The sequence below is a fragment of the Dermacentor albipictus genome, chromosome 8, assembly GCF_038994185.2.
Source record: "Dermacentor albipictus isolate Rhodes 1998 colony chromosome 8, USDA_Dalb.pri_finalv2, whole genome shotgun sequence".
Lineage (NCBI taxonomy): Eukaryota > Metazoa > Arthropoda > Arachnida > Ixodida > Ixodidae > Dermacentor > Dermacentor albipictus.
Genome location: NC_091828.1, coordinates 92,075,139 through 92,100,157, shown reverse-complemented (window position 1 = coordinate 92,100,157; position 25,019 = coordinate 92,075,139). Strand labels below are relative to the sequence as shown.

Sequence of the window (25,019 nt, the reverse complement as noted above, 5' to 3'; positions counted from 1 at the left end):
GCTCATTCGCTTATTTATCGCATAAATAGGCATTAGCACGTGCGTGCGCAGTGATCCCTGCAAAGAACGAGCACCTTAAAGCGAGTTTATTCGACCTCCCCAAAAGTATTATTTCGGTGGGCTAAGGCTTACCGTTTTTTCAATTTTCCGAGAAAACTATTATCCGCTCATTCGCTTATTTATCGCATAAATAGGCATTAGCACGTGAGTGCGCAGTTATCCACGCAAAGAACGAGCACATTCAAGGGAGTTTATTCGACCTCCCCAAAAGAATTATTTCCGTGGGCTATACGCTTACCGTTTTTTCACTTTTCCGAGAAAAATATTATCCGCTTATTCGCTTATTTATCGCGTAAATAGGCATTAGCACGTGCGTGCGCAGTGATCCCTGCAAAGAACGAGCACCTTAAAGCGGGTTTATTCGACCTCCCCAAAAGAATTCTTTCCGTAGGCTATAGGCTTACCGTTTTTTTCAATTTTCCGAGATAAATATTATCCACTCATTCGCCTATTTATCGCGTAAATAGGCATTAGAACGTGCGTGCGCAGTGATCCCTGCATAGAACGAACACCTTAAAGGGAGTTTATTCGACCTCCCCAAAAGAATTATTTGCGTGGGCTATCGGCTTACCGTTTTTTTTTTTCAATTTTCCGAGAAAAATATTATCCGCTTATTCGCTTATTTATCGCGTAAATAGGCATTAGCACGTGCGTGCGCAGTGATCCCTGCAAAGAACGAGCACCTTAAAGCGAGTTTATTCGACCTCCCCAAAAGTATTATTTCCGTGGGCTATACGCTTACCGTTTTTCAATTTTCCGAGAAAAATATTATCCGCTTATTCGCCTATTTATCGCGTAAGTAGGCATTAGCACGTACGTGCGCAGTGATCCCTGCAACTAACGAACACCTTAAAGGGAGTTTATTCGACCTTCCCAAAAGAATTATTTGCGTGGGCTATCGGCTTACCGTTTTTTTTTTTCAATTTTCCGAGAAAAATATTATCCGCTTATTCGCTTATTTATCGCGTAAATAGGCATTAGCACGTGCGTGCGCAGTGATCCCTGCAAAGAACGAGCACCTTAAAGCGAGTTTATTCGACCTCCCCAAAAGTATTATTTCCGTGGGCTATAGGCTTACCGTTTTTTCAATTTTCCGAGAAAAATATTATCCGCTTATTCGCCTATTTATCGCGTAAGTAGGCATTAGCACGTGCGTGCGCAGTGATCCCTGCAACGAACGAGCACCTTAAAGCGGGTTTATTCCACCTCCCCAAAAGAATTATTTCCGTGGGCTATAGGCTTACCGTATTTTCACTTTTCCGAGAAAAATGTTATCCGCTCATTCGCTTGTTTATCGCGTAAATAGGCATTAGCACGGGCGTGCGCAGTGATCCCTGCAAAGAACGAGCACCTTAAAGCGAGTTTATTCGACCTCCCCAAAAGAATTATTTCCGTGGGCTATAGGCTTACCGTTTTTTCACTTTTCCGAGACAAATATTATCCGCTCATTCGCTTGTTTATCGCGTAAATAGGCATTAGCACGTGCGTGCGCAGTGATCCCTGCAAAGAACGAGCACCTTAAAGCGAGTTTATTCGACCTCCCCAAAAGAATTATTTCCCTGGGCTATAGGCTTACCGTTTTTTTCACTTTTCCGAGAAAAATATTATCCGCTTATTCGCTTATTTATCGCGTAAATAGGCATTAGCACGGGCGTGCGCAGTGATCCCTGCAAAGAACGAGCACCTTAAAGCGAGTTTATTCGACCTCCCCAAAAGAATTATTTCCGTGGGCTATAGGCTTACCGTTTTTTCACTTTTCCGAGAAAAATATTATCCGCTCATTCGCTTATTTATCGCGTAAATAGGCATTAGCACGTGCGTGCGCAGTGATCCCTGCAAAGAACGAACACCTTAAAGGGAGTTTATTCGACCTCCCCAAAAGAATTATTTCCGTGGGCTATAGGCTTACCGTTTTTACAATTTTCCGAGAAAAATATTATCCGCTTATTCGCCTATTTATCGCGTAAATAGGCATTAGCACGTGCGTGCGCAGTGATCCCTGCAAAGAACGAACACCTTAAAGGGAGTTTATTCGACCTCCCCAAAAGAATTATTTCCGTGGGCTATAGGCTTACCGTTTCTTCAATTTTCCGAGAAAAATATTATCCGCTTATTTGCTTATTTATCGCGTAAATATGCATTAGCACGTGCGTGCGCAGTGATCCCTGCACAGAACGAACACCTTAAAGCGGGTTTATTCGACCTCCCCAAAAGTATTATTTCCGTGGGCTATAGGCTTACCGTTTCTTCAATTTTCCGAGAAAAATATTATCCGCTTATTCGCTTATTTATCGCGTAAATAGGCATTAGCACGTGCGTGCGCAGTGATCCCTGCAAAGAACGAGCACCTTAAAGCGGGTTTATTCGACCTCCCCAAAAGGATTCTTTCCGTGGGCTATAGGCTTACCGTTTTTACAATTTTCCGAGAAAAATATTATCCGCTCATTCGCCTATTTATCGCGTAAATAGGCATTAGCACGTGCGTGCGCAGTGATCCCTGCAAAGAACGAACACCTTAAAGGGAGTTTATTCGACCTCCCCAAAAGAATTATTTCCGTGGGCTATAGGCTTACCGTTTCTTCAATTTTCCGAGAAAAATATTATCCGCTTATTTGCTTATTTATCGCGTAAATATGCATTAGCACGTGCGTGCGCAGTGATCCCTGCACAGAACGAACACCTTAAAGCGAGTTTATTCGACCTCCCCAAAAGTATTATTTCCGTGGGCTATAGGCTTACCGTTTTTACAATTTTCCGAGAAAAATATTATCCGCTCATTCGCCTATTTATCGCGTAAATAGGCATTAGCACGTGCGTGCGCAGTGATCCCTGCAAAGAACGAACACCTTAAAGGGAGTTTATTCGACCTCCCCAAAAGAATTATTTCCGTGGGCTATAGGCTTACCGTTTCTTCAATTTTCCGAGAAAAATATTATCCGCTTATTTGCTTATTTATCGCGTAAATATGCATTAGCACGTGCGTGCGCAGTGATCCCTGCACAGAACGAACACCTTAAAGCGGGTTTATTCGACCTCCCCAAAAGGATTCTTTCCGTGGGCTATAGGCTTACCGTTTTTACAATTTTCCGAGAAAAATATTATCCGCTTATTCGCCTATTTATCGCGTAAATAGGCATTAGCACGTGCGTGCGCAGTGATCCATGCAAAGAACGAGCACCTTAAAGGGAGTTTATTCGACCTCCCCAAAAGAATTATTTCCGTGGGCTTACCGTTTTTTCACTTTTCCGAGAAAAATATTATCCGCTCATTCGCTTATTTATCGCATAAATAGGCATTAGCACGTGCGTGCGCAGTGATCCATGCAAAGAACGAGCACCTTAAAGGGAGTTTATTGCACCTCCCCAAAACAATTATTTCCATGGGCTATAGGCTTACCGTTTTTTCACTTTTCCGAGAAAACTATTATCCGCTCATTCGCTTATTTATCGCATAAATAGGCATTAGCACGTGCGTGCGCAGTGATCCATGCAAAGAACGAGCACCTTAAAGGGAGTTTATTCGACCTCCCCAAAAGAATTATTTCCGTGGGCTATAGGCTTACCGTTTTTTCACTTTTCCGAGAAAACTATTATCCGCTCATTCGCCTATTTATCGCATAAATAGGCATTAGCACGTGCGTGCGCAGTGATCCATGCAAAGAACCAGCACCTTAAAGCGAGTTTATTCGACCTCCCCAAAAGAATTATTTCCGTGGGCTATAGGCTTACCGTTTTTTCAATTTTCGGAGAAAAATATTATCCGCTTATTCGCTTATTTATCGCGTAAATAGGCATTAGCACGTGCGTGCGCAGTGATCCCTGCAAAGAACGAGCACCTTAAAGCGAGTTTATTCGACCTCCCCAAAAGAATTATTTCCGTGGGCTTACCGTTTTTTCACTTTTCCGAGAAAAATATTATCCGCTCATTCGCTTATTTATCGCATAAATAGGCATTAGCACGTGCGTGCGCAGTGATCCATGCAAAGAACGAGCACCTTAAAGGGAGTTTATTGCACCTCCCCAAAACAATTATTTCCATGGGCTATAGGCTTACCGTTTTTTCACTTTTCCGAGAAAACTATTATCCGCTCATTCGCTTATTTATCGCATAAATAGGCATTAGCACGTGCGTGCGCAGTGATCCATGCAAAGAACGAGCACCTTAAAGGGAGTTTTTTCGACCTCCCCAAAAGAATACTTTCCGTGGGCTATAGGCTTACCGTTTTTTCACTTTTCCGAGAAAACTATTATCCGCTCATTCGCCTATTTATCGCGTAAATAGGCATTAGCACGTGCGTGCGCAGTGATCCCTGCAAAGAACGAGCACCTTAAAGCGAGTTTATTCGACCTCCCCAAAAGTATTATTTCCGTGGGCTATAGGCTTACCGTTTTTTCAATTTTCCGAGAAAACTATTACCCGCTCATTCGCTTATTTATCGCATAAATAGGCATTAGCACGTGCGTGCGCAGTGATCCCTGCAAAGAACGAGCACCTTAAAGCGAGTTTATTCGACCTCCCCAAAAGTATTATTTCGGTGGGCTAAAGCTTACCGTTTTTTCAATTTTCCGAGAAAACTATTATCCGCTCATTCGCTTATTTATCGCATAAATAGGCATTAGCACGTGAGTGCGCAGTTATCCACGCAAAGAACGAGCACATTAAAGGGAGTTTATTCGACCTCCCCAAAAGAATTATTTCCGTGGGCTATACGCTTACCGTTTTTTCATTTTTCCGAGAAAAATATTATCCGCTTATTCGCTTATTTATCGCGTAAATAGGCATTAGCACGTGCGTGCGCAGTGATCCCTGCAAAGAACGAACACCTTAAAGCGGGTTTATTCGACCTCCCCAAAAGAATTCTTTCCATAGGCTATAGGCTTACCGTTTTTTTCAATTTTCCGAGATAAATATTATCCACTCATTCGCCTATTTATCGCGTAAATAGGCATTAGCACGTGCGTGCGCAGTGATCCCTGCAAAGAACGAACACCTTAAAGGGAGTTTATTCGACCTCCCCAAAAGAATTATTTGCGTGGGCTATCGGCTTACCGTTTTTTTTTCAATTTTCCGAGAAAAATATTATCCGCTTATTCGCTTATTTATCGCGTAAATAGGCATTAGCACGTGCGTGCGCAGTGATCCCTGCAAAGAACGAGCACCTTAAAGCGAGTTTATTCGACCTCCCCAAAAGTATTATTTCCGTGGGCTATAGGCTTACCGTTTTTTCAATTTTCCGAGAAAAATATTATCCGCTTATTCGCCTATTTATCGCGTAAGTAGGCATTAGCACGTACGTGCGCAGTGATCCCTGCAACGAACGAACACCTTAAAGGGAGTTTATTCGACCTTCCCAAAAGAATTATTTCCGTGGGCTATAGGCTTACCGTTTTTTTCACTTTTCCGAGAAAAATATTATCCGCTTATTCGCTTATTTATCGCGTAAATAGGCATTAGCACGGGCGTGCGCAGAGATCCCTGCAAAGAACGAGCACCTTAAAGCGAGTTTATTCGACCTCCCCAAAAGAATTATTTCCGTGGGCTATAGGCTTACCGTTTTTTCACTTTTCCGAGAAAAATATTATCCGCTTATTCGCTTATTTATCGCGTAAATAGGCATTAGCACGTGCGTGCGCAGTGATCCCTGCAAAGAACGAGCACCTTATAGCGAGTTTATTCGACCTCCCCAAAAGAATTATTTCCGTGGGCTATAGGCTTACCGTTTTTTCACTTTTCCGAGAAAAATATTATCCGCTTATTCGCTTATTTATCGCGTAAATAGGCATTAGCACGTGCGTGCGCAGTGATCCCTGCAAAGAACGAGCACTTTAAAGGGAGTTTATTCGACCTCCCCAAAAGAATTATTTCCGTGGGCTATAGGCTTACCGTTTTTTCACTTTTCCGAGAAAAATATTATCCGCTTATTCGCTTATTTATCGCGTAAATAGGCATTAGCACGTGCGTGCGCAGTGATCCCTGCAAAGAACGAGCACCTTAAAGCGAGTTTATTCGACCTCCCCAAAAGTATTATTTCCGTGGGCTATAGGCTTACCGTTTTTTCAATTTTCCGAGAAAAATATTATCCGCTTATTCGCCTATTTATCGCGTAAGTAGGCATTAGCACGTACGTGCGCAGTGATCCCTGCAACGAACGAACACCTTAAAGGGAGTTTATTCGACCTTCCCAAAAGAATTATTTGCGTGGGCTATCGGCTTACCGTTTTTTCAATTTTCCGAGAAAAATATTATCCGCTTATTCGCCTATTTATCGCGTAAGTAGGCATTAGCACGTGCGTGCGCAGTGATCCCTGCAAAGAACGAGCACCTTAAAGCGGGTTTATTCGACCTCCCCAAAAGGATTCTTTCCGTGGGCTATAGGCTTACCGTTTTTACAATTTTCCGAGAAAAATATTATCCGCTCATTCGCCTATTTATCGCGTAAATAGGCATTAGCACGTGCGTGCGCAGTGATCCCTGCAAAGAACGAACACCTTAAAGGGAGTTTATTCGACCTCCCCAAAAGAATTATTTCCGTGGGCTATAGGCTTACCGTTTCTTCAATTTTCCGAGAAAAATATTATCCGCTTATTTGCTTATTTATCGCGTAAATATGCATTAGCACGTGCGTGCGCCGTGATCCCTGCACAGAACCAACACCTTAAAGCGAGTTTATTCGACCTCCCCAAAAGTATTATTTCCGTGGGCTATAGGCTTACCGTTTTTACAATTTTCCGAGAAAAATATTATCCGCTTATTCGCCTATTTATCGCGTAAATAGGCATTAGCACGTGCGTGCACAGTGATCCTTGCAAAGAACCAGCACCTTAAAGCGAGTTTATTCGACCTCCCCAAAAGAATTATTTCCGTGGGCTATAGGCTTACCGTTTTTTCAATTTTCCGAGAAAAATATTATCCGCTTATTCGCTTATTTATCGCGTAAATAGGCATTAGCACGTGCGTGCGCAGTGATCCCTGCAAAGAACGAGCACCTTAAAGCGAGTTTATTCGACCTCCCCAAAAGAATTATTTCCGTGGGCTATAGGCTTACCGTTTTTTCACTTTTCCGAGAAAAATATTATCCGCTCATTCGCTTGTTTATCGCGTAAATAGGCATTAGCACGGGCGTGCGCAGTGATCCCTGCAAAGAACGAGCACCTTAAAGCGAGTTTATTCGACCTCCCCAAAAGAATTATTTCCGTGGGCAATAGGCTTACCGTTTTTTTACTTTTCCGAGAAAAATATTATCCGCTCATTCGCTTGTTTATCGCGTAAATAGCCATTAGCACGGGCGTGCGCAGTGATCCCTGCAAAGAACGAGCACCTTAAAGCGAGTTTATTCGACCTCCCCAAAAGAATTATTTCCGTGGACTATAGGCTTACCGTTTTTTCAGTTTTCCGAGAAAAATATTATCCGCTTATTCGCCTATTTATCGCGTAAATATGCATTAGCACGTGCGTGCGCAGTGATCCCTGCACAGAACGAACACCTTAAAGTGAGTTTATTCGACCTCCCCAAAAGTATTATTTCCGTGGGCTATAGGCTTACCGTTTTTTCACTTTTCCGAGAAAAATATTATCCGCTCATTCGCTTGTTTATCGCGTAAATAGGCATTAGCACGGGCGTGCGCAGTGATCCCTGCAAAGAACGAGCACCTTAAAGCGAGTTTATTCGACCTCCCCAAAAGTATTATTTCCGTGGGCTATAAGCTTACCGTTTTTTCAATTTTCCGAGAAAAATATTATCCGCTTATTCGCCTATTTATCGCGTAAATAGGCATTAGCACGGGCGTGCGCAGTGATCCCTGCAACGAACGAGCACCTTAAAGCGAGTTTATTCGACCTCCCCAAAAGAATTATTTCCGTGGACTATAGGCTTACCGTTTTTTCAGTTTTCCGAGAAAAATATTATCCGCTCATTCGCTTGTTTATCGCGTAAATAGGCATTAGCACGGGCGTGCGCAGTGATCCCTGCAACGAACGAGCACCTTAAAGCGAGTTTATTCGACCTCCCCAAAAGAATTATTTCCGTGGACTATAGGCTTACCGTTTTTTCAGTTTTCCGAGAAAAATATCCGCTTATTCGCCTATTTATCGCGTAAATATGCATTAGCACGTGCGTGCGCAGTGATCCCTGCACAGAACGAACACCTTAAAGCGAGTTTATTCGACCTCCCCAAAAGTATTATTTCCGTGGGCTATAGGCTTACCGTTTTTTCAATTTTCCGAGAAAAATATTATCCGCTTATTCGCTTATTTATCGCGTAAATAGGCATTAGCATGTGCGTGCGCAGTGATCCCTGCAAAGAACGAGCACCTTAAAGCGAGTTTATTCGACCTCCCCAAAAGAATTCTTTCCGTGGGCTTACCGTTTTTTCAATTTTCCGAGAAAAATATTATCCGCTCATTCGCTTGTTTATCGCGTAAATAGGCATTAGCACGGGCCCACGCAGTGATCCCTGCAAAGAACGAGCACCTTAAAGCGAGTTTATTCGACCTCCCCAAAAGAATTATTTCCGTGGACTATAGGCTTACCGTTTTTTCAATTTTCCGAGAAAAATATTATCCGCTCATTCGCCTATTTATCACGTTAATATGCATTAGCACGTGCGTGCGCAGTGATCCCTGCACAGAACGAACACCTTAAAGCGAGTTTATTCGACCTCCCCAAAAGTATTATTTCCGTGGGCTATAGGCTTACCGTTTTTTCAATTTTCCGAGAAAAATATTATCCGCTTATTCGCTTATTTATCGCGTAAATAGGCATTAGCACGTGCGTGCGCAGTGATCCCTGCACAGAACGAACACCTTAAAGCGAGTTTATTCGACCTCCCCAAAAGTATTATTTCCGTGGGCTATAGGCTTACCGTTTTTTCAATTTTCCGAGAAAAATATTATCCGCTTATTCGCTTATTTATCGCGTAAATAGGCATTAGCACGTGCGTGCGCAGTGATCCCTGCAAAGAACGAGCACTTTAAAGGGAGTTTATTCGACCTCCCCAAAAGAATTATTTCCGTGGGCTATAGGCTTACCCTTTTTTCAATTTTCCGAGAAAAATATTATCCGCTTATTCGCTTATTTATCGCGTAAATAGGCATTAGCACGTGCGTGTGCAGTGATCCCTGCAAAGAACGAGCACCTTAAAGCGGGTTTATTCGACCTCCCCAAAAGAATTCTTTCCGTGGGCTATAGGCTTACCGTTTTTTCAATTTTCCGAGAAAAATATTATCCACTCATTCGCCTATTTATCGCGTAAATAGGCATTAGCACGTGCGTGCGCAGTTATCCCTGCAATGAACGAACACCTTAAAGGGAGTTTATTCGACCTCCCCAAAAGAATTATTTGCGTGGGCTATCGGCTTACCGTTTTTTTTCAATTTTCCGAGAAAAATATTATCCGCTTATTCGCTTATTTATGGCGTAAATAGGCATTAGCACGTGGGTGCGCAGTGATCCCTGCAACGAACGAGCACCTTAAAGCGGGTTTATTCGACCTCACCCAAAAGAATTATTTCCGTGGGCTATAGGCTTACCGTTTTTTCACTTTTCCGAGAAAAATATTATCCGCTCATTCGCTTGTTTATCGCGTTAATAGGCATTAGCACGTGCGTGCGCAGTGATCCCTGCAAAGAACGAGCACCTTAAAGCGAGTTTATTCGACCTCCCCAGAAGAATTATTTCCGTGGGCTATAGGCTTACCGTTTTTTCAATTTTCCGAGAAAAATATTATCCGCTCATTCGCCTATTTATCGCGTAAATAGTCATTAGCACGTGCGTGCGCAGTGATCCCTGCAAAGAACGAGCACCTTAAAGCGAGTTTATTCGACCTCCCCAAAAGAATTATTTCCGTGGGCTATATAGGCTTACCGTTTTTTCAATTTTCCGAGAAAAATATTATCCGCTCATTCGCTTGTTTATCGCGTAAATAGGCATTAGCACGGGCCCACGCAGTGATCCCTGCAAAGAACGAGCACCTTAAAGCGAGTTTATTCGACCTCCCCAAAAGAATTATTTCCGTGGACTATAGGCTTACCGTTTTTTCAGTTTTCCGAGAAAAATATTATCCGCTTATTCGCCTATTTATCGCGTAAATATGCATTAGCACGTGCGTGCGCAGTGATCCCTGCAAAGAACGAGCACTTTCAAGGGAGTTTATTCGACCTCCCCAAAATAATTATTTCCGTGGGCTGTAGGCTTACCGTTTTTTCAATTTTCCGAGAAAAATATTATCCGCTCATTCGCCTATTTATCGCGTAAATAGGCATTAGCACGTGCGTGCGCAGTGATCCCTGCACAGAACGAACACCTTAAAGCGAGTTTATTCGACCTCCCCAAAAGTATTATTTCCGTGGGCTATAGGCTTACCGTTTTTTTCAATTTTCCGAGAAAAATATTATCCGCTTATTCGCTTATTTATCGCGTAAATAGGCATTAGCACGTGCGTGCGCAGTGATCCCTGCAAAGAACGAGCACCTTAAAGCGAGTTTATTCGACCTCCCCAAAAGAATTATTTCCGTGGGCTATAGGCTTACCGTTTTTTCACTTTTCCGAGAAAAATATTATCCGCTCATTCGCTTGTTTATCGCGTAAATAGGCATTAGCACGGGCGTGCGCAGTGATCCCTGCAAAGAACGAGCACCTTAAAGCGAGTTTATTCGACCTCCCCAAAAGAATTCTTTCCGTGGGCTATATAGGCTTACCGTTTTTTCAATTTTCCGAGAAAAATATTATCCGCTCATTCGCTTGTTTATCGCGTAAATAGGCATTAGCACGGGCGTGCGCAGTGATCCCTGCAAAGAACGAACACCTTAAAGGGAGTTTATTCGACCTCCCCAAAAGAATTATTTCCGTGGGCCATAGGCTTACCGTTTTTTGATTTTTGGGAGAAAATTATCTCAGGTTACTCGCTAATTTATCGCGCAATCATCCATGCAAAGAACGAACGAGAAGAAAGGGGGTTAACCAAGGGGCGCGATTTTTATTGGCCATATCATGAAAAGCCAACAAACACTGACGCCAAGGACAACATAGGGGAAATTACTTGTGCTTATGAAATGAAGAAAGGATAAATGGATAAAGAAATGGAAATTAAGGCGGACGAAAAAAGAACTTGCCGCAGGTGGGAACCGAACCCACAACCTTCGCATTTCGCGTGCGATGCTCTACCAATTGAGCTACCGCGGCGGATGGTTCGCCGTCCACTTTCTTGGGTATTTATATGTACCAGTAGAACCCTGTGAGTTAGCCAGTGCCACCACTCGCAGACCTTGGCGGCGGACGTGGAACGTACTTTTTGCCGCAGGCGTCACGAGAGCGTGATCTTTTTTTGGGTGAAGGTAACTGGCCAATAAACCCACATATGCTACCTGAACGCATCAATAGTTATGTAATGAACGAGAAGAAAGGGGGTTAAGCGAGGGGCCCAATTTTTATTAGTCATATCATGAAAAGCCAACAAACACTGACACCAAGGACAACATAGGGGAAATTACTTGTGCTTAACAAGTGGAATGACGAAACGATAGATTGTTGGAAATTAAAGTGGATGAAAAAACAATTTGCCGCAGGTGGGAACCAATCCCACAACCTTCGCATTGCGCCTGCGGCAAAAAGGACGTTCCACGTCCGCCGCCGAGGTCTCTGAGTGGTGGCACTGGCTAACACTCCCAGGGTTCTACTAGTACACATAAAATACCCAAGTGGATGGGGAAACAGCGCCGTGGTAGCTCAATTGGTAGAGCATCGCACGCGAAATGCGAAGGTTGTGGGTTCGGTTCCCACCTGCGGCAAGTTGTTTTTAATCCAATTTAATTTCCATTAATTTATCGTTTCTTCATTTCATTTATTCAGCACAAGTAATTTCCCCTATGTTGTCCTTGGTGTCAGTGTTTGTTGGCTTTTCATGATATGCAAAGAACCAACAATTTAAAGGGAGTTTATTGGACCTTCCCAAAACAATTATTTTCAAGGGCTTACCGTTTTTTTTATTTTTCCAAGGAAATTATTCTCAGCTTATTCGCTCATTTATCACCTAAATCAGCATCCGCACATGCGCGGGGTGTGATGTATCGGCTTACCTGGCTGTAACGACATTGTAATGGTGTACAGGCTTACCTTTTATTCCAGGGAAGTCGAGTTCGAGCATATCGGTTTATTCATACAGTAAATTGATGGATACACGTTTAATATAATGGCGATCTTGCGTGCGCCGAACCTGTATTCTTTACCAGAAAAGTGAGTCGACGTTGCTGCAACATCTTCGTAATGGGCTATAGGCTTACCTTGATTTAGAAGAAATCCAGTTCGAGCATATCTATTTAACCATCGCGTAAATTGTAACCGCGTGCGTTACCATGGTGATCGATGTACGTGCCGAACCAGCATTGCTTTCCACAGAAGGGAATGGACCTGGCTGTGACATCTTTGTAACGGGCTGTACAGGCTTACCGTTTTTTTTCAGGAAGATCCGATGTGTGCATATCCATTTATTCATCGCGTGATTCGGCGTACACGCACTTGCACTAACGTACACTTGCACCGTACACTTGCGCAGTGCACGGTGACACTGTGTAAGACTAGGAATGCCTTTGCGGGCTGCGTGACAGTGCCCACAGAAATAGTTCGTGTGTACGTGCGTGTGTGTGCTTAGGTTTTTTTTTCCTTTCTTTTTTATCCTTCTTTCTTTCTCACCTATTGCATCCCCTTTCCCCCTCCCCCAGTACAGGGTAGCCAACCGGAGATAATCTCTGGTTAACCTCCCTGTCTTTCCTTTGCCTTTCTCTCTCTCTCTTTCTCTCGGCGTAAGCACGTGTATGAGCATCTATGAAAGCGCCAGGGCACACGGACGGTTCGTCGTACATGGTGCAGAATTCACGTGACTGCGGTAGATTCGCAAAAAGACACAGCACTAGGCCAATGACAATGAAAACATGTGACGGAGTCTTTATTTTTTAAACAGGTTTTTTTTTGTCATTTCCCGTATAGAAAAAGAAAAGTCCGCAGTCCGACTTGAGTGCATAGTTAACGAGTAACAGCGATAGCTGCGGTATCAGTTATCGAACCTTTTCGCACAATGCAAGTATTAATGTGGTCCCGATTTTCGTTATCCGTGCACAGTGGCGTAGCTACGGGGCCGGGCTTCCACAGCGGGAACGTGGCTGTGCGGGTCAGACCGGGATGGCTTGGTCACTGTCCTCAAGGCTTGCCGGGATCGCTTCTCGAAGACGTTTCTGTAGCGCCGGCCCGATGACAGTATTAACACACAGAGAGCTACAAACTCAAAGTTCGACGACTACACAGCACACAGATAGCGAAGCTCACGCCATATCCGTTCAGAAGCAATGTAGGGACGCACCGCGTATCGCCACCTCGGAAAGGCGTCATGTGTGAATCGCGTACTTCAGCCGGGCTCCGCCCTCGCGCGTCCCTCTGGGCGCGCTGCGCCACCGCGAATTTCGCGCCTTGGCGCGTGTCTGAACACCTTGTCTTAATATACAAGCAGCGGGGAATCGTTTTCAGCCAGCACCGGAGAAGTTTTAACTTCCGTTTTTTTTCTTTCTTGTCACCGAAGACACACCCAGGGAGCCAAGTTGGCGTCCAAGGAGGTCCGTTGAAACGTGTCACGTACCCAGGAGCACACGTCCCGTCAGCCAAGTTGGTGCAGAGGGTTTCATTTGAGAGAGGCGCATACCCAGTGTCACATACCCCAGCACAGCAGCCCGATACCCTACCTATTCGACCATGGGCGGCCTAGTGGCCTAAGGTTACGGGGAAAATGGTTAACAGTGGACAGACATACTCCAAACTAGAGCTGTGCACGGGCTCGGGCCGGCCCGGCCCGCGGGGCGGGCTCGGGCCATTTGGAGATTTTCTTACTCGAGCTTGGGCCGGGCCCGGGCCAAGGAAGCCACGTACCCAAAACTTGCTCTTCTTGTTAAGAGACTACTAACCATTCCGGCCACCAGTTCAAGCAGTGAACGAAACTTCAGCGCTGCCGGATTCATAATGCAGGAGCGCCGCACTTGCCTTAACCCTTCATCAATGGACAACTTGTTTTTGCACAATAGCTTAGAATAACAATTCTGTGCGCGCGCTACATCTGCATATATTCACGATTTTTGTCATATGGAATGCAAGAGTTCAACATTATAAGGTCATTTAAATAAACTGATTTTCCTGGTATTGTTTCTTTTTGTGTCGGCGTCGCCTTACTGCAGGTCGGGCCGGACCCGGACCGGGCCTTAACCCGGCCTAAGGCCGAGCCGGGCCGGGCCGGGCCGGGCGAACTCGGGCTTCTTTAGCGTCAGGCCGGACCGGGCCGCCTGTAGTGCCATTGTGGCCCGTGCACAGCTCTACTCCAAACTGGGTGAAGTTCCCTAGGTGCTAATGACATTTACAAAATTAGGGCGCGTTTCTTCTCCCACTTTCCTCCCTTGTGAGAGCGAGATTGAACCTACACTTCCAAAGACTGCCGGCAATTGATCGGCAAGTGCACCAGTCACCAAACACGTGGCCTCCGAATTCGCGCCGTGCGAGCGAGATCTCAGAGGCCATGCATCGCTGGCAGCCAGGACTATAACGGCAAGGACGGAGTTCAACCGCCGCTGTACCAGCGACGGTTGAACAAGCGGCGGTTGAGCGCTGGTATTTCGGTCTGTAAGCAATATTGGCCAGAAGTTTGGTTCATCCGTTTATTTGGCGTTTCAAGCGGTCACATATAGCTATTTCCACACTTCTTTAGCGCATGCCACTCAATGTCGTGCTCTGTGAAAAGAAAGAGGAAAAAAAAGACATTTGATACCTTGAAGCCTAGCAAATTCGCCGGGAAAGTTCATCCTGGAAGTGCTAAGGCTTCTTGTGGGGTTTTGGCTCACCGCGATTCAAAACTTATTGGTGTCTCAGGTTAGGGCTGTTGAGACTTCTGAAATGAGCACCCAACACTGAAATGTGTGACATTACCCGGAGCAGTTGCTGAACAATCAGCGTTAAAGGCTAATTAAAGGCCAACTGCTACAAAACTTTGAACCGCGTAAAACAGCCGTTTCAGATGCTAAAGATATATGACAGTCTTCAGTGGAAAACTCTACGGTTTAAATACAACAGATTCGTCATGAAAGGCTCACGAAATAGACGTTTCTGATAAAACTCGAAAATGAAGCACTGCCGCACGACGGAAATGAAGCAAAACCCGGAAGCTTGGGAACAAGAGCGGCACCTGGGCACGACCCGAGAGATCGAGCGGCGCACTGAAAATCTCGGAGGCCATGCTCTGGAATCTGTGAGCCGACGAGTACCAGGCTCCGGCCTTGTCTGCTAATGTGCTATTTAATGGCTATTAGATGGTAGGTTGATTCGATTTGCTACAAGAATGATGGCACTGTGGTCACTGAAGGCCACTGCTAGACCTGCAGATTTTCCAAGATTGCTTCGAAAGTGCAAGGTGTCATTCATGTATAACCAATTAAGTTTCGTTTCCTAGCAGTTGGCCCTCTTTAAAGGGACCGACAACCAACTTTTGGGGTGCCGGATCTTGCGACGCAACAAAAAGCTTACCGGTAGGAGTGTTCATTCCTGCCGTGGTAACGCGGGAAAAGCCGTAAGACATTTTTCAAAACAGATTTTTTTTTGTTCGATCTGCAGTTACGATCATGCTCACGAAGTCGCACGCCCGAAAACGTGCTCGAAACAGCGATAGGCGAGTGCGATAGCGATTGTACGCCGGCGTTGGTGGGAAGCGGCAGGATGTGCCAGTATGCAGGGCTAGTCGTGGAGTGCTGGCAACCCTTTGCGGCCCAATTGGTGGAAGGGAATTTTGTATCTCACAGGAGGAAGACCACAGAACTCTTGAGTAGTTACTCACAATGTTAAGCGCGTACAAGAACGCTCACGTGTACTCAGTGGCGTAGCTAGGTCGTCTAGCACCCGGGGCCCATAGGTCTTTCGTCACCCCCCTCTCCGGGTGTAGCCGGCGGAAAGAGGGATGTCTTCAGACGTATATGACACCCCCCCCCTCACTGGCTCCTTGCACCCGGGGCCCACGGCCCCCCGGCCCCCCCTGTTGCTACGCCACTGGCTCTGGGGGTGTTTGCCTGGTTGAGCTCTGCATCACTAGGTTGCTGCACCGTGCAGGCCGCTCACGCTTGCGCCTATCCGGCAAAACGTTCAGTCCGCCTGCGTCAAGAGGGATACTAGTGACGCTAAAACTCTATTGGTCTGCAAAATTTCCCGCTAAATTTAGCGATTTTGCGAATCTTAACGAGCGGTGCGCCAGGACGTGGCCCAGACAAGCCACAGTATCCGCTATCGTTGGTTCAGTGCAAGTAATCACATTTCTATAAAGTTTTGCATGCAGCCCCCCCCCGAAAAAAAAAACATTACAGCAGAACTCATCTCGCGATGACTGTCAATGGTAATGCGATGGGCATTCGAGCATATATATCGTATTTCTCAAGGCAAGTTTATTTACCACCTGTAGTTTTCATTATGAGAGTCCCGTTGCTTTGGCTACATGCGACGTAATCCTCTATCTTCCCACGTTGCTATCTTACTCGCTTGCCAAGATCGCTCATGAGCATGGCGGCATTACGACTAACGTATGACGCCGACGCGCTGGCCACAACGACATGACGAAGGAATTACGTGGATGGAACAAAAAAAAAGCGGTATGAGGACAACGTCGTGGCGACAATGTGATGACAATTCTAGAATGTTGACGATGGTTTGATGACTACGTTATCACAACAACCGCATGACGATGCTGGAATGGCGACGATGGCAACGCGATGACGGTTTGTCGGTGACGCTATGGCAACGGACGCACGATAGCGACTGCTTGACGACAACATGACAATGGCGGCGTAATCACGATTCAATGACGACAGCCTAATTACGACAGAATGACGATGGACTGACGTCGACAGAGCGATGAAGGAGGTACGAGGGCAACGGGCTGACGTTACTGCAAAGATGAGGTTGGTAAAAACGACAGCGTGACTATGACGGCACGAAAACGGTATGGCGACGACTGTACCACGACGATAACGTGACGACTGCATGACGAAAGTCGGATGGTGAAGTTAGAATGACGGCCACGGACCGACCACGACAGCATCAGGACGATATTAAAGCGAATGAATGACGACGAAATGACGATGATGGCATGACAAGGGTATGAGGACAACGGGATGATTACGAGTGCATGACAACAACGCTGTGACAACGCCGGCACGACGATAGTCGGATGCGAAGCTAGGCTGACGTAGATTGCACGACCGCGATGGCGTGATGGCGACTGCCTGACGATGACGCAATGATGACGATGGCATAACCATGGTTGCGCGCAATCAAGATTGAACGAAGACAGCCTAATTGCGATAGTGACGAAGAAGGATTACGTCGATGGAACTATGAAAGTGGTGTACGACGACGGCGTCATGCCGATAATGGGAGGGCGTAGCCGAAGGGATGACGATAGTAAAACGACGGCAAGACGACGGTGACATGTGGCAGTGGTATACGACGACAACTGTGTGACAACGATGGTGTGACGTCAACTACGTGCCTAAAGTCGGATGACGCAGTCAGAATGACGAGGATGGAACGACACCGACGGTATCACGACCGGGGGATGACAACGAATGCATGACCACGACTGTATGACGACGAAACAATGACGACGATGCCATGGCAACGGTATGAGGAGAATCGGATGACGACGTGAGTGGACGACCACAATGACGTAACGACTGCATCACGAAGCCTGTATGATGACGATGGCCTGACGACGATGGGACGCCGACAGCGGCATTTTTTTTTAATATTTGGGGTTTTACGTGCCAAAACCACTTTCTGATTATGAGGCACGCCGTAGTGGAGGACTCCGGAAATTTTGACCACCTGGGGTTCTTTAACGTGCGCCTAAATCTAAGCACACGGGTGTTTTCGCATTTCGCCCCCATCGAAATGCGGCCGCCGTGGCCGGGATTCGATCCCGCGACCTCGTGCTCAGCAGCCCAACACCATAGCCGCCGACAGCGGCATGGCGAGAGGCGACTGACCAAGCTGGAATGGCGATGATGCAACGACAGCAATGGCATCACCATCACTACCACCTACCTATTCGTCCAAGCTATTAAACATGGCCCAGTGAGTCAGCGTCGAACGCGTGACGAAGACGGCATGAGGAGAGTCAGCTGACAAAGCTGAAACGACCACGACGTAACGACCACCTAGTGGCCCAAACTAGCAGTCAACTTCAGCCACTCTGTCGGCGCAAGAGGCTAGATACATAGGCCCAAAACGCCTTAAGTACGCAAATGATGCTAATCGCGTTAAACTGCAGTAAACAGGTTAGCTCTACACAAGACGCGTTTACCGTTTCGGTCATTCCTCATTGCCAAACAATACAAGAAACCCACACCACGCAAGTGTGCGACCGAAAAATTCCGCAGAGACACTTATGACTCCTTACGTGTGGGAATGCGAAAGCATTACACCGTTTGTAGACTTCGGAACGTCATGAACGCGCTCGGTTTATACGCTCGTGACGTGGCGCCACCTGCTGCCCATTGGCTGCACCGTCACGTGCCCAATGACGCACGCACTAGGCCACACCTTTAGTCAGCCAGATGGCTGCCACGTGACGCGTGCAACGACGCACGCACAATGGATACATTTAGTCAGCCAGAACCGTGAAGTCAGGAAAGTGTGCTCGTCTCGTATCTCGGAGGCCCGGGTTCGCTTCCCCCCCAGACTGAAACATACCAAATTTTCTTTTAAAAACCATTAATGTGCGTTGTTTAGACGAACCTCCCTGAGAAATTCGACGTCAATGCGAGCATTTTTGACGTGTTTTTACTCATTGCACCGTCGGCCATTTTTGGTACCGTTTTTCGGTCACGCCGACGGATTTTCACGTACTGGCACGTGTAATACGTTCACATTAAAACAACGCGCCACACGTTCTTGATAAGACAGTCTACTACGAAGCGTGGCACCATGCCGCGGAATTTGTTGCTACCAGTGTTTCGTGGGAGATGCAAACGTGAATAAATAAATTCCGCGAGCTCAATGGAAAAGAAAAAAAAAGGCAACGTATATCTTGAAGGGTTTGGAGGTCTCCGTCCAGCTCAAAAATAACGTACAGCGCGAAGGACAAGGACTGCGAGAGACGACATACGCAGCGCTGTGTATGTCGTCTCTCGCAGTCCTTGTCCTTCGCGCTGTACGTTATTTTTGATCATGAATTGCCAACTAGCCCAAGCAACCACCCTAGCTCCTTCGAGCACTGCAATACAACTGAAGTAAAATCACATGATCTTGGATTGTAGCGCGAAGTGACACGAACAGAGAGTATTATTATTATTATTATTATTATTATTTGTTTTGCACACATATACACATATACACAGGTAACAGGAAAGGGAAAGCGAGGAGCAAGCTGGCAACTGCCACCTGAAGGGGCACAACGCCTGCCTACTCTTCTGAAGGGAGGCGAGAGAGTAGAAGCAGACAGGAAGATCACAGACAGGACGAGCGCTCGTCCTGTCTGCTTCTAGTCTCTGTCCGTGTCACTTCGCGCTACAATACAAGATCATGTTACCGTACCAACTCGCCCAACTTTCTATCCTTTTGAAGTAAATAAATTTGATTGATCTCACGCCGTATCCGCACGTGTCAGCGGGTAAGAAAACAGCTAATTTTGTGACGCGCCTTCTAGACGAATCGAGAACCAAAATGGTGGTCCGCCAAATTTGGTGGTAAATAGCGGCAGTAGTTTTGCAGATGTCGCTATCCTAATACAGCGCTCTAGAGCGCATGCGCCTGTAAATTAAGGCTCCCTGAGAGGGAGACGTGAGAGAATACCGGCTACATACACGCGCTGAGCATGGCGCGTATCGGTGGTTGTAATACTGTCTGTCGCAACACTGTTTCAATGCTAATCGGCAGTGACGCCAATCGACATTCATCCTAGGGTGGCTTCTGCCGGGTTTTTCGCTTTGTTGAAGGAATAATGCGCTTGAAGGCAGCCATGTTGCCGCGAGCACAATTAGGCATACAGGGTCGTGACTCCCGTGAGCAAAAATATACAGATCAGGGATTGCGCAATAAAAATCATTTTCATCTCTGTCTGTGAATGCAACTCGGAATTAAAGTCCGCAGTCCAAACTTGGCATTACGGATTTTCTAATGCACCCGTTAGTTTCCGTTTATGCGCGTTAATTACGAAGAAATTCTGTTTTTTCGGCGACCCTGTGGTCCGTATACTTTTGCTCACCATGTACAGTGAAAGCTCGTTAATTCGAACTTCAATAATTCGAATTTATGGATAATTCGAACTGTACGATTTGGTCCGGCCAAGCTCCACAGAAGTCTATGTATAAAAAAGTCCGTTAATTCGAACGCGAGAAGTTTCCCTCACGGATAATTCGAACTACGCTCACCTGGCCCACGGCCAGAGAAAAGCGCCTACTGCCTACACACAAGGCTGTATTGCCTCCGAAACGGAGATAACGGCGACAGAAGGCAAAATCGGAAAAAAATCTAACCGACGCGGGGTCAGCCAGAAGGCAATGGCGGCTGCCGCCTCTCCGTTCTACGTAACCTCCAAGACTTCTTGCCCGTTGCGAATCTCGGAAGCTTTGCAAATCTTGTACAGCTGCTAATGTTGTGCGGAGATGGCACGGCAAGCGCCAAAACACAGCGAATCAAGTACGTCGCAGCTGCGCTTGCAATCAAGAACCAACGAATCAGGGCCTTCGCCACCTTCACATGTTCAGCGTCTTTGTCTCGGCAGTCTTCATCGGTTGTGCACCTCTGTTCTCAGCTTAGGAGGTATCGGCCGTCGCGAATCATTGTGATAGTGTTAAGCCTCGGCTAACGTTCGTTTCGGTGGACATCGGTGGTGTGGCACAGTCGGACCCAGAGCTTCGACTTGAAGATGGCGCGTGCCCGCGGCACACGCCATCACTTTCTGACACGCCAAATTTCTGACATGCCCTACTGCTTCCAAATCGCAGTGTACTGTTGCTCTCCTTGACTTTCGTTAGTTCGAACTTTCGCTAATTCGAACTGAAGCGGCTTCCCCTTGCGGTTCGAATTAACGAGCTTTTACTGTACACATAAGCCGATTAGTCATACGTGTCTCGTACCCAGCGGCGAGAGCGCCAGCACGGAAAGGCGACTGCCATCCTCCTCTCCCGCCGCCGCAGCCACTACAGGGAGGGGGGAGAGGGAGGCGGGAGAAGAGAAGAGGAGGGACTGCCGTTCCAAAGCGCTCCCTCTTCCGCTTCAAAATCACACACTCTCCCTCCACTACAGTATCTAAACTACTGGAGGCACGCTCGTCGAGGCACCCTAACCTAAACATTCACACGCCCCAAAGCTCTCGCGCGGTTCCACGGTGCGTCTCACAGAGCTATAATAGTTCTTATTACAGTGGCAGGGTGTCTGCCAAGCGGACATTTCCAAATTCCCCGAGTTTTCCAGGTTTTCCCTGTGTGCCTTTGCAGGATTCCCCGAGTGACACAGAACTCTGTTTTCTGTCAAGACGGGCTGACACCATGTCGCCTGATGCTCTCACTCTCCGGTAAGCATGTATAAAAAAAAGGACTTAATACAGTTTGAATAGTGAGGAGTAGTGTTCATTTTATTCAAAAAGAAAACGGTAGGGAGGCGTTAGTAAAATGCACAGCGAATAAAATATCTTCGGAAAAAATCCCATCGCAAATAGAGTCGAAAATTTTCAGATACATATAAAAAGAAATGAATACAGAAGCAAATATTTTCCAATATGAGCTATTTCTATGAACTGATAGCAAGCGCATTGATATGAGGCCCGAACTTTGCCACAAGTGAGACTCTCTCAGCAGTTGGAAAGCCAATCTCAACTGTACCGACATACTCTCAGCCCGCGCACAACGCCTCACTGTTGCGTTTTGCTGCTTCAAAGAGTTTATTTTTGTTTGGATGAGGGACACCTGCACCTCGGCGTCAGCCAACGCTTTGTTTCTTGAGCTCAAGCTTCTTCAAAGAAGCGGCGGCACACTTCCTTTCCTGTTCGATCCTCAATGCGTCGGTCCTTTGTGCCACGCGTTCGTCCCATGGACCATTTGAAGCATCCTCTTGGCCAGTTGTACAGTCAAAGTCCGATTTTTCGGACTCCCTGGGGGCCGCGGAGGCGTCCGAAAAATCGGGAAGTCCGAAAAAATGATTGCATGTCTTTTACTACCCGGGCTCAAAGCACCACAGACACGGCCGAAAAAGCTCTGAAGAGCTGCCAGTACACTTATTAGGCATATCGGTGCTCGTACTGTGATGACACGGCGGGTGCACGCGCGTGTAATTTAGGAATGCTTACTGCGTCCCGTGACAATTGCCCTCTCCTACGCTTAAGCTTCACCGCAATACTTCGCGTATAGTTCGCCGCGTAACATTTCTATATTGAGGAGAAGCTGACTTTCGGGAAACGGCGTTATGCAACGCGGCGTGCTTTGCGAGCTCCGGAGTCAATCGCGAGGATTACAAAGGCAGAGCCGGTGCGATTGCCGATAGCGGTGAATTCTTTGAATGAAAAACACAGAACGGCAAGAAGCTTAACAGCGAACGTCGAAGCAGCTCGACCTAGCGTTGCTGCGGTGGAGGCTACGACTGCCAGCGGATTTGCGTGCGAGAGCACCGATTCGAGGCGGCGAGATAATCAAAATGGCGGCGGTAGTGGATTTTTGGTGGTTTTGATTAATGGGGGCCGTTTCCGACCTGCGGTCAAGGCGAAAAGTCCGAAAAATCGGACGGCGAAGGGTTCCTGCGTCCGAAATTTCAGACGTTCTTATACACTGCCGTCCGAATTATCGGGCACGTTCAAAAAATCGCGTGTCCGAAAATTCGGTCGTTGACTGTACACTGGAAACGCCTCCAGCCGACGACACGGCGTCAAAGACGATTCGTTGCGATTCCTCTATGTTCTCAAGCCAGCATTAGCGCGACTTTCATTCCCTTTCAATAAAATTGCAGCTAATTTTCCCTGATATGAGCACAAGTGCCCCGAGTTTTCCCTGAGTATTTCCAGACTATGCAAAATCCCTGAGAATCCCCAATTTTCCCGGTTGGTAGACACCCTGAATAATAAGCCACGAGCGCACACCGAAACTCGGTTGCCCGGGAGCACGCGCTCCTTGCATAGGCGGTGGAAGACTCACCATCTGAAAACTGTCCAAGCCTGAACGATCAAAAGAAAGCCATTAACTTTATTATTCTAGAACGCTATTACTCTTGCTGCACTTACGGTGTTTTCGCATTTGTCAGAATTTTGTTTTTTTCAGGTTTAGAGAGTTTGGACCCACGCTTGAAGCCCATAAATGACACATCGGGAACGTCACACCAGTGCTTCTTAAAATGACACTGAAGAGCAGTGCTAAATAAAATTTGAATCATCGAATATTTTTTTTCAGGACTCTGCTTACATGTATTAGAAAGCAGTTCATCACTACAAAGTGAAGACAAAGTTTTCTTGCACTTGTTTTTCTTTCTTTAATTTCGCGGTAAAGCCGCGCAGCGCTTCATGTCATTGTTACGTCACTGACTATGAGCTATTCGTCACGCATGTGGGACCGCCTTTGGCACAGGAAACGTTCCCGAAACTTGCTTGACTGTGTGCCGGGTTTCGCAGTCTGCAACATGACATCCTCCTTTACCGATAAACAGCAAGAAGCACGAAGACGCTGTTGATGCCATGGGTGCAGGCAGCCAACTTCGAGATGACGTGACCACCGATGATGTTGATGATATCAGCATCAGCATAGAAAAGGGGCGGTGGTACCATGGCCCCGGGCTCATTCTTTAAAGCTTTCTGGTGCATTCGAGTATTTGAGTATTTAGGCTCCCGTCTTTTACTTTGGCGTCCCGTGCGGGTTATCAACTCTCCACCGGGCGCAGTAACACTGGCGCCTGAGGGTCCCCAGACGTGTTATTTACGAATATAACACGTCTGGGGACCCTCAGGAACTCGGGACCCTCAGCGGTCAAGTTAAGTGCACTTACGGAGAGTGCATTCGGTTTTAAGTGCACTTTCCCAAATCTAAACGCCGCAAGCTGAGTGTACTCACCGAAGAGTGCACTCCGGTCGGAGGGCGTTCACGGAACGCACTTTGCTGGTCGAGTACGTAGCCTCGCCGCCAGCAGTTTCAACGGTACAAAATATAATGCATAGAAAAAGGACACAGAAGTTCATTCTAGCTGTTGAACAGCTTTTAACAATATAATCAGAGCATAACTCGCTGATATTCTGTTCTACCAGGATCAAATGCCGCTTCGTCGCATGCCAATAAAAATATTTCGTTTTTTGTTGAGTAAATATAGATTACGTTCGCTTTTTATTTATAGTACGACTAATGCAACCGCCTTTCAGAAGTTTCTTTTTTATTGTAATCTACATCTTCAATAAACATGTGCGCGCGCGCGCGCGCTCTGCTTTCCCGTTTAGCACCACATAGCCTAAAATGTCATTCGAAAGGTCTCGAAGTGCACTCCGCGTAAGTGCACTCAACTTGCCCACTTGACAGGGGTATCACTGTTCGAGCTTAGTGTCCATTAAACGAAGCAAGCCCAGTCGAAATTGGCTCCACGGATATACCGAACAACACGATTTATCGTTTCCCGTTTACTGACAGACTACACTACTGCCCGCTGTTAAAGGGAACACAAAGCTAGTATTTCGCCACCGGAGCTGAATTAAGACATAAAGGCACGCCGAATAGATCTTAATGCAAATATATCAGCCTAGTGCACACTCAGGCTCTTTTTTTTTTTCCTCTGCTAGTAATGTTGAAGTGTTTCAGTTATACCGCATTTTCTCTTTCCCAGCTGGGCGTTCTCTCTAGGAATGGACTGCACTGTACATTAGTCGCTTGCAAAGCAAGAACGCAGGGGCAAGTACACAGCCGTCCAACTCAAAAGAGTGTTTGTATAG

At 46.4% G+C, this 25,019-nt stretch overlaps 1 protein-coding gene across 1 annotated transcript in view; it reads right to left on the bottom strand.

Annotated features, from left to right (window-relative positions):
• Nucleotides 1-13,135: 13,135 nt before the first annotated feature.
• Nucleotides 13,136-25,019, bottom strand: part of LOC139048837 (ubiquitin carboxyl-terminal hydrolase 43-like) — a 76,571-nt gene continuing 64,687 nt past the window's right edge. Inside the window, exons 14-15 of the transcript XR_011507997.1 lie at nucleotides 16,144-16,225; nucleotides 13,136-13,284 (exon numbers count right to left, since the gene is read on the bottom strand). The gene's annotated coding sequence lies outside the window, so the exon portion shown is untranslated. The remainder of the gene's footprint in view (nucleotides 13,285-16,143; nucleotides 16,226-25,019) is intronic.